Source organism: Mus caroli, unplaced genomic scaffold (genome assembly GCF_978045245.1).
Source record: "Mus caroli unplaced genomic scaffold, Mus_caroli_1 scaffold_4, whole genome shotgun sequence".
NCBI classification, from domain to species: Eukaryota; Metazoa; Chordata; class Mammalia; order Rodentia; family Muridae; genus Mus; species Mus caroli.
Genome location: NW_028227259.1, coordinates 32,059,648 through 32,068,857, shown reverse-complemented (window position 1 = coordinate 32,068,857; position 9,210 = coordinate 32,059,648). Strand labels below are relative to the sequence as shown.

Sequence of the window (9,210 nt, the reverse complement as noted above, 5' to 3'; positions counted from 1 at the left end):
TAGCTCCTTGGGTACTTTCTCTAGCTCCTTCATTAGGGGCCCTGTGTTCCATCCAATAGATGACTGTGAGCATCCACTTCTGTATTTGCCAGGCACTGGCATAGCCTCACAAGAGATAGCTATATCAGGGTCCTGTCAGCAAAATCTTGCTGGCATATGCAATAGTGTCTGAGTTTGGTGGTTGTATATGGGATGGATCCCTGGGTGTGACAGTCTCTGGATGGTCATTTCTTCCATCTCAGCTCCGAACTTTGTAACTCCTTCCATGGGTATTTTGTTCCCCTTTCTAAAAAGGCACGAAGTATCCACACTTTGGTCTTCTTTCTTCTTGGGTTTCACGTATTTTGCAAATTGTATCTTCGGTAGTCTAAGTTTCTGGGTTAATATCTGCTTATCAGTGAGTGCATATTATGTGTGTTCTTTTGTGATTGGGTTACCTCACTCAGGATGATATCCATCCATTTGCCTAAGGATTTCATGAATTCATTGTTTTTAATTACTGAGTAGTACTCCATTGTGTAAATGTACCACATTTTCTGTATCCATTCCTTTGTTGAGGGACATCTGGGTTCTTTCCAGCTTCTGGCTATTATAAATAATGCTGCTATGAACATAGTGGAGCATGTGTCCTAATTACAAGTTGGAACATCTTCTGGGTATATGCCCAGGAAAGGTATTGCTGGATCTTCTGGTAGTACTATGTCCAATTTTCTGAGGAACCGCCAGACTGATTTCCAGAGGGATTGTACCAGCTTGCAATCCCACCAAAAGTGGAGGAGTGTTCCTCTTTCTCCACATCCTTGCCAGCATCTGTTGTCACCTGAATTTTTGATCTTAGCCATTCTGACTGGTGTGAGGTGGAATCTCAGGGTTGTTTTGATTTGCATTTCCCTGATGATTAAGGATGTTGAACATTTTTTCATGTGCTTCTCAGCCATTCGGTATTCCTCAGGCGAGAATTCTTTGTTTAGCTCTGAGCTCCATTTTTTTGTATCATTATTACCATTATAATTTTATTATTATTAATAATCATTATTATTTACATCAGTGTGTCACTGAAATCATAGACCTCCTATTTCTTTCTCAAGCCCAGTTTTCTGGAGGGGAAACTGTGAAAAGGGATAACATTTGAAAATGTAAATAAAGAAAAAAGAAATGAAGATACATAAAAATACAATTTAAAAAAGAAAAGAAAAGGCCATCTTTGGGTGAATTAGAAGTACTATAGAAAGGAGAAACAGTTGCTTTTACGTGACACCAACTTTCTTGGTGAATAGTTTATTTTGACTAACCAGTACCCCGGAGCTCTTGACTCTAGCTGCATGTGTATCAAAAGATGGCCTAGTCGGCCACTACTGGAAAGAGAGGCCCATTAGACTTGCAAACTTTGTATGCCCCAGTACAGGGTAACGCCAGGGCCAAAAAGTGGGAGTGGGTGGGTAGGGGAGTGGGGAGGGTATGGGGGACTTTTGGGATAGCATTGGAAATGTAAATGAGGAAAATACCTAATTAAAAAAATATATGGAAAAAAAAGAGCTCCATTTTTTAATAGGGTTATTTGATTTTCTGGAATCCACCTTCTTGAGTTCTTTATACTTATTGGATATTAGTCCCTTATCTGATTAAGAATTGGTAAAGATCCTTTACCAGTCTGTTGGTGGCCTTTTTGTCTTATTTACAGTATCTTTTGCCTTATAGAAGCTTTGCAATTTTATGAGGTCCCATTTGTCAATTCTCGATCTTACAGGATAAGCCATTGCTGCTCTGTTCAGGAATTTTTCCCCTGTGCCCATATCTTCGAGGTTTTTCCCCACTTTCTCCTCTATAAGTTTCAGGGTCTCTGGTTTTATGTGGAGTTCTGCAACCCTACAGAAGGAACAACAATATGAACTAACCAGTACCCCTGAGAGCTGTGTCTGTAGTTGCATATGTAGCAGAGGATGGCCTAGTCAGCCATCAATGGGAGGAGAGGCCCATGGTCTTGTGAAGATCATATGCCCCAGTACAGTATGGGGAGGAGGCTGGGGGGGGGGAGAGGTTATAGGGGGCTTTGGGGATAGCATTTGAAATGTAAATGAAGAAAATATCTAAAAAAAAAAATGGGTCAATTGGCATTTTTCTACATGATAACCACCAGTTGTGCCAGCACCATTTGTTGAAAATGCTGTCTTTTTTCCACTAGATGGTTTTAGCTCCCTTGTCAAATCAAGTGGCCATAGGTGTGTGGGTTCATTTCTGGGTCTTCAATTCTATTCCATTGGTCTACCTGTCTGTCGTTGTACCAGTACCATGCAGTTTTAATTACAATTGCTCTGTAGTACTTTAGGTTAGGCATGGTGATTCCACCAGAGGTTCTTTTATTGTTGAAAATATTTTTTGCTATCCTAGGTTTTTTGTTATTCCAGAAGAATTTGCAAATTGCCCTTTCTAACTCTGTGAAGAATTGAGTTGGAATTTTGATGGGGATTGCATTGAATCTGTAGATTGCTCTTGGCAAGACAGCCATTTTTTACTATATTAATCCTGCCAATCCATGAGCATAGAAGATCTTTCCATCTTCTGAGGTCTTCGATTTCTTTCTTCAGAGACTTGAAGTTCTTATCATACAGATCTTTCACTTTCTTCGTTAGAGTCACACCAAGCTATTTTATATTATTTGTGACTATTGTGAAGGGTGTTGTTTCCCTAATTTCTTTCTCAGCCTGTTTATCCTTTGTGTAGAGAAAGGCCACTGATTTGTTTGAGTTAATTTTATATCCAACTACTGCATTGAAGCTGTTTATCAGGTTTAGGAATTCTCTGGTGGAATTTTTAGGGTCACTTATATATACTATCATATCATCTGCAAATAATGATATTTTGACTTCTTCCTTTCCAATTTGTATCCCCTTGATCTCCTTTTGTTGTCGAATTGCTCTGGCTAATACTTCAAGTACTATGTTGAATAGGTAGGGAGAAAGTGGGCAGCCTTGTCTAGTCCCTGATTTTAGTGGGATTGCTTCCAGCTTCTCACCATTTATTTTGATGTTGGCTACTGGTTTGCTGTAGATTGCTTTTCTCATGTTTAGGTATGGGCCTTGAATTTCTGGTCTTTCCAAGACTTTGATCATGAATGGGTGTTGGATTTTGTCAAATGCTTTCTCCACATCTAATGAGATGATCATGTGGGCTTTGTCTTTGAGTTTGTTTATATAGTGGATTACGTTGATGGATTTCTGTATATTAAACCATCCCTGCATCCCTGGAATGATGCCTACTTGATCATGATAGATGATCGTTTTGATGTGTTCTTAAATTCGGTTAGTGAGAATTTTATTGAGTATTTTTGCATGGACATTCATAAGGGAAATTGGTCTGAAGTTCTCTTTCTTTGTTGGATCTTTGTGTGGTTTAGGTATCAGAGAAATTGTGGCTTCATAGAATGAGTTGGGTAGAGTACCTTCTGTTTCTATTTTGTGGAATAGTTTGAGGAGAATTGGAATTAGGTCTTCTTTGAAGGTCTGATAGAACTCTGCACTAAACCCATCTGGTCCTGGGCTTTTTTTGGCTGAAGACTATTAATGACTACTTCTATTTCTTTAGGGAGTATAGGACTGTTTAGATCATTAATCTGATCCTTATTTAATTTGGGTACCTGGTATCTGTCTAGAAATTTATCCATATCATCCAGGTTTTCCAGTTTTGTTGAGTATAGCCTTTTGTAGTAGGATCTGATGATGTTTTGGATTTCCGCAGGTTCTGTTGTTATGTCTCCCTTTTCATTTCTGATTTTGTTAATTAGGATACTGTCCCTGTGCCCTCTAGTTAGTCTGGCTAAGGGTTTATATATCTTGTTAATTTTCTCAAAGAACCAGCTCCTGGTTTGGTTGATTCTTTGAATAGTTCTTTTTGTTTCCACTTGGTTGATTTCAGCCCTGAGTTTGATTATTTCCTGATGTCTACTCCTCTTGGGTGTATTTCCTTCCTTTTGTTATAGAGCTTTCAGGTGTGCTGTCAAGCTGCTAGTGTATGCTCTCTCTAGTTTCTTTTTGGAGGCACTCAGAGCTATCAGCTTTCCTCTTAGGACTGCTTTCATTGTGTCCCATAAGTTTGGGTATGTTGTGGCTTCATTTTCATTAAACTCTAAAAAGTCTTTAATTTCTTTCTTTATTTCTTCCTTGACCAAGGTATCATGAGTAGAGTGTTGTTCAGTTTCCACCTGAATGTTGGTTTTCTATTATTTATGTTGTTATTGAAGATGAGCCTTAGTCTGTGGTGATCTGATAGGATGCATGGGATAATTTCAATATTTTTGTATCTGTTGAGGCCTGTTTTGGCCGATTATATGGTCAGTTTTGGAGAAGGTACCATGAAGTGCTGAGAAGAAGGTATATTATTTTGTTTTAGGATAAAATGTTGTATAGATATCTGCTAAATCCATTTGGTTCCTAACTTCTGTTAGTTTCACTGTGTCTCTGTTTAGTTTGTATTTCCATGATCTGTCCTTTGATGAGAGTGGTATGTTGAAATCTCCCAGTATTATTATGTGAGGAGCAACATGTGTTTTGAGCTTAAGAAAAGTAAAGTTTCTTTTATGAATGTGGGTGCCCTTGCATTAGGAGCATAGATGTTCTGAATTAAGAGTTCTTCTTGGTAGATTTTTCCTTTTATGAGTCTGAAGTATCCTTCTTTATCTCTTTTGATAACTTCAGGTTGAAAGTCGATTTTATTCTATATTGGAATGGCTACTCCAGCTTGTTTCTTGGGACCATTTGCTTGGAAAATTGTTTTCCAGCCTTTTACTCTAAGGTAGAGTCTGTCTTTGTCACTGAGGTTTCTTGTATGCAGCAAAATGTTGGGTCCTGTTTATGTATCCAGTCTGTTAGTGTATGTCTTTTTATTGGGGATTTGAGTCCATTGATATTAAGAGATATTAAGGGACATTGATTGTTGCTTCCTGCTGTTTTTGTTGTTAGAGGTGGAATTATGTTTATGTGGCTATCTTCTTTTTGGTTTGTCAAAAGATGATAATTTCTTGCTCTTTCTAGGGTGTAGTTTCCCTCCTTATGTTGGAGTTTTCCATTAATTATCCTTTGAAGGCCTGGATTTGTGGAAAGATATTGTTAAATATAGTTTTGTCATGGAATATCTTGTTTTCTCCATCTATGATGATTGAGATTTTTGCTGGGTATAGTAGCGTGGACTGACATTTGTGTTCTCTTATGGTCTGTATGACATCTGCCCAGGATCTTCTGGCTTTTATAGTCTCTGCCGAGAAGCCTGTTGTAATTCTGATAGGTCTGCCTTTATATGTTACTTGACCTTCTTCCCTTACTGCTTTTAACATTCTTTCCTTTTGTGCATTTGGTGTTTTGATTATTATGTGACAGGAGGAATTTCTTTTCTGGTCAAATCTATTTGGTATTTTGTAGGCTTCGTGTATGTTCATGGGCATTTCTTTCTTTAGGTTAGGCAAGTTTTCTTCTAAATTTTGTTGAAGATATTTACTGGCCCTTTAAGTTGGGAATCTTCACTCTCTTCTATACCTATTATCCTTAAGTTTAGTCTTCTCAGTGTGTCCTGGGTTTTCTGGATGTTTTGGGTTAGGACCTTTTGCGTTTTCATTTTCTTTAACTGTTATGTCAATGTTTTCTATGGTATCTTCTGCACCTGAGATTCTCTCTTCTATTTCTTGTATTCTGTTGGTGATGCTTGCATCTATGCCTCCTGATCTCTTTCCTAGGTTTTCTATCTCCAGAGTGGTCTCCCTTTGTGATTTCTTTATTGTTTCTACTTCCATTTTTAGATCCTGGAAGGTTTTGTTCAACTCCTTCACCTGGTTGGTTGTGTTTTCCTATAGTTCTTTAAGGGATTTTTGTGTTTCCTCTTTCAGTTACTTGCTGTTTTCCTGTGTTCTCCTGTCTTTCTTTAAGGGAGTTATTTATGTTCATCTTAAAATCCTCTATCAGAATCATGAGATGTGTTTTTAAATCCAAAGTATGCTTTTTCAGTGTGTTAGGGTATCCAGGACTTGCTGTGGTGGGAGAACTGGGTTCTGATAATGCCAAGTAGCCTTGGTTTCTGTTGGTAAGGCTCTTGTACTGCCTTTTACCACCTGGTTATCTCTGGTGTTAGTTTGTCTTGCTGTTTCTGGCTGGAGCTTGTCCCTCCTATGGGCCTGTAAGCCTGTGTCTGCACTCCTGGGAGACCAGCTCTCTCCTGGCAGAACCTATGTCCAGAGGTTGGGGAACAACCTTAGCTCCAGGTGCAGATGATGACCGGAAGGATCCTGTCTTAGCTGCTCCACTGTTCCTGTGCCCTGTGTGCTCCTGGCCTGTCCCACTTTAGTCAGTTATTGGAGAGAAAGTGGAAATCTTGGCCTGGGAGTGAGAGCACTCCTGGGAGACCAGCTCTCTCCTGGCAGGAGCTGTGTACAGCAGGCTATGGAAACCTTCAAGGATTTTACCATGAAGGGATGTGGAACTTGGTCAAAGCCCCTTTCTGCATCTGTGAGATGATCATGTGATTTCTATCACATATCTGTTGTATTACTTGAATTGATTCATGTTGAATCATACCTGCATTCCTAGGATGAAAACAACTTGATCATCGTGTATGATATTAATGTGTTTTTAAATTTTACTCTCAAATATTTTATGGAGGATTTTTGCATTTATGTTTGTCAGGAAAATACATTATGGAATTTCTTAAGATTATCTTTATTTTAGGAAAGATTTCATTTTTGTTTTTGAGGCAGAGTCTCACTATGTAGCCCTACCTTTCCTGGAATTCACTTTGTAAACCAGACTGGCCTTAGACTTATATATACCTGCTTACCTTTGCATCCCGAGTGCTGGGATTAAAGGCAGTGTACCATTATGCTCAGCAAGATTCTTTGTATTTGTTTATTTATTTATTTATTTACTTACTTACTTACTTATGGCAGTGTCCTTAGAGGGCATTGAATCAACTAGTTACAGGGGATTGTAAATTCCCTCAGATTAAGGCTGGGAATCAAATTCAGGTCCTCTGAAAGAGTAATATTTACTCTTAACTGCTGGCTGTTTTCCCTAGCCCTATTGTTGAGCAATTTTGACATATCATTACTAACTCTAGCAACATATGGTACAACAGATCTTTTGAATGACCTATTTTTGTAGAGACCAGGTCCTTTGTCCTTGAGTGCATGTTGTAGTGGTGACAGGTATGAGAAGTCATTGCGGTAAGTTTCAGGCTCCATTTGGCTGCTAACAGGGCAGTACCATCTGCCTAGTAGACTAATCATGGTGAGACCCCATTGACTCTTACCATGGAGATAAGAAGAGATTCTGGTTCATGATTCTTTTTTTTTTTTTTTTTTTTTGCACACTTGGGATTTTTCTTTAATTTTTTTTTAGCACACAATGTACATACTTCCCTTCCCCTTTAAGTTAGTGTGACAATCTTCCATAATAAACTACTTAAAGAGAAGCTTTGGTCAAAAATGGAATGAGATAGCAAAATCAAAACAAAACAAAATGAAAGAAAAATCAAAACGAACCACTGCTGTCTCTAAATGCCACACGTCACCCACGACATCCACAGGAACACACGCTAGTTGCTTCAGTGTGACAGTGTTTCCCTGGGCCAGCGATCCTCACCAGCACGTGAACAGCAGAGGCGCTCAGTCCTGTTCCTCATGCTGGATGCCAGAGGCTCGCTCGGCTTCACATTATCCGGAGACCCTGGATGGAAGACTCTAGGGTCTTGAAATCCCAAATTGTCATGGCTCCATCAATGCCAGTAGTGCAAAATTTGCGACAATCTTGCTTGTCCACTTCATAAATAGACACTTGAGTGATGCTGTTCTGGTGCAGTGTTTCCAAGGCTGTGTTGCGGTCCTCAGTAGTGGCCCTCTTGTCCATGTTACGGAAGCGTTCCATAGCAGACATGTTGCGCTGGATGCTCTGTTTTGGGACATCCAGTTTGGACACGAAGGTCAAACAGCCACGGTCATCGTAGTTAAAAAGCATCGGGCAGCAGTCATGGCCGGCAGCCACCACGCTGTTCTCTGAGACAAATGACACACTGAGCAGCGGCAGGAACTCTGTTCTCAGAGTCGAAACCTGCACGCTTTTTGAGGCATCAGCAATAGACACTGTGCTGTCGTGGCTGACCCAGGCCAGGCGGCTCCCACTGGCAGAGAAACTGACCCCATGCACCCAGCCGCCGGTGCCACTGCCACCAAACTCAGACATCAGCTGACCAAAAGGCATTTTGCTGCCCCAGAGCGTGCTGGCTGGCTTCTCATCCACCTCTTTGATATAGGCAGAGAACACTCTGCATTTGAAGTCACAGGAGCCTGCAGCCAGCAACACATTGTTGGGATGCCAGTCCAAGCTGAGGACCGTGGAGCGAATTGGCTTCTTAATGTGCTTGCTCACCCACCCGTCATTCTCAGACTCAAAGTAACAGACAGAGATGAGCCGGGCTCCCCTCCCCACAGCAAACTTGTTCTCAAGTGGGGACCACTTCACAAAAGTGGCTGCACGGTTAATCCTCAGGATCACCAGGGTGGGCTTCCAGATGCCATCTTTCTGACTCCAGACATAGGCGTTGCGGTCTGCCCCACAAGTGACAATACGGTCGCTCTTAGGAGCCCAGTCAATACCTGTGATATGTCCGTTATGCTCCTTCAGCTCATGCGCTTTCGTCCACTGACTCCCATTCTTCTTATAGATGTGCACTTCATGGTTATTGGGGCTCAGGGCGATCTGGGTACGATCCCTGTTCCAGGCATGGCAGGTGATTGGCTCCAGCAGAAACTGATGCAGAGACATGATTCTTAAGTGTTTTCACAGGTCAGAAAGCTGAGGTTGGGGAGGTCTGGAGGTCCGGAGCGGACGATTCGCGGACTCTGGTCAGTCGACGCGAACTGGCTTCAGCGGCCGCGGACGGAGGAGGGAGGCCTCCTGGTTCATGATTCTAATCAAGTCCTTATTTGTTTACTGACAAGCAGTGCTACTGAGAGGTACATCCCTTAGTGTATTGTCTAATTCATACTAGACAAGTTAGGGTCCCTGCTTATTAGTTCTTGGCTGGCTCCACATACCAGCTTTGAAATACCAAGCTGCTTCCTGAGCATCCTCAATGCTTCTAAGCTAAGGATAGAAGCTTCGGGGCTAGGAAATGGCACAGATGATGGAAACAGAAAGGTAGGATGTCCTTCACCCCCAGTCACTGAGAGGAACA

At 41.0% G+C, this 9,210-nt stretch overlaps 1 pseudogene; it reads right to left on the bottom strand.

The window, feature by feature from the left end:
• Window positions 1–7,337: 7,337 nt before the first annotated feature.
• LOC110294598 (actin-related protein 2/3 complex subunit 1A pseudogene) lies at window positions 7,338–8,923 on the bottom strand (annotated as a pseudogene).
• Between the last annotated feature and the right edge of the window lie 287 nt (window positions 8,924–9,210).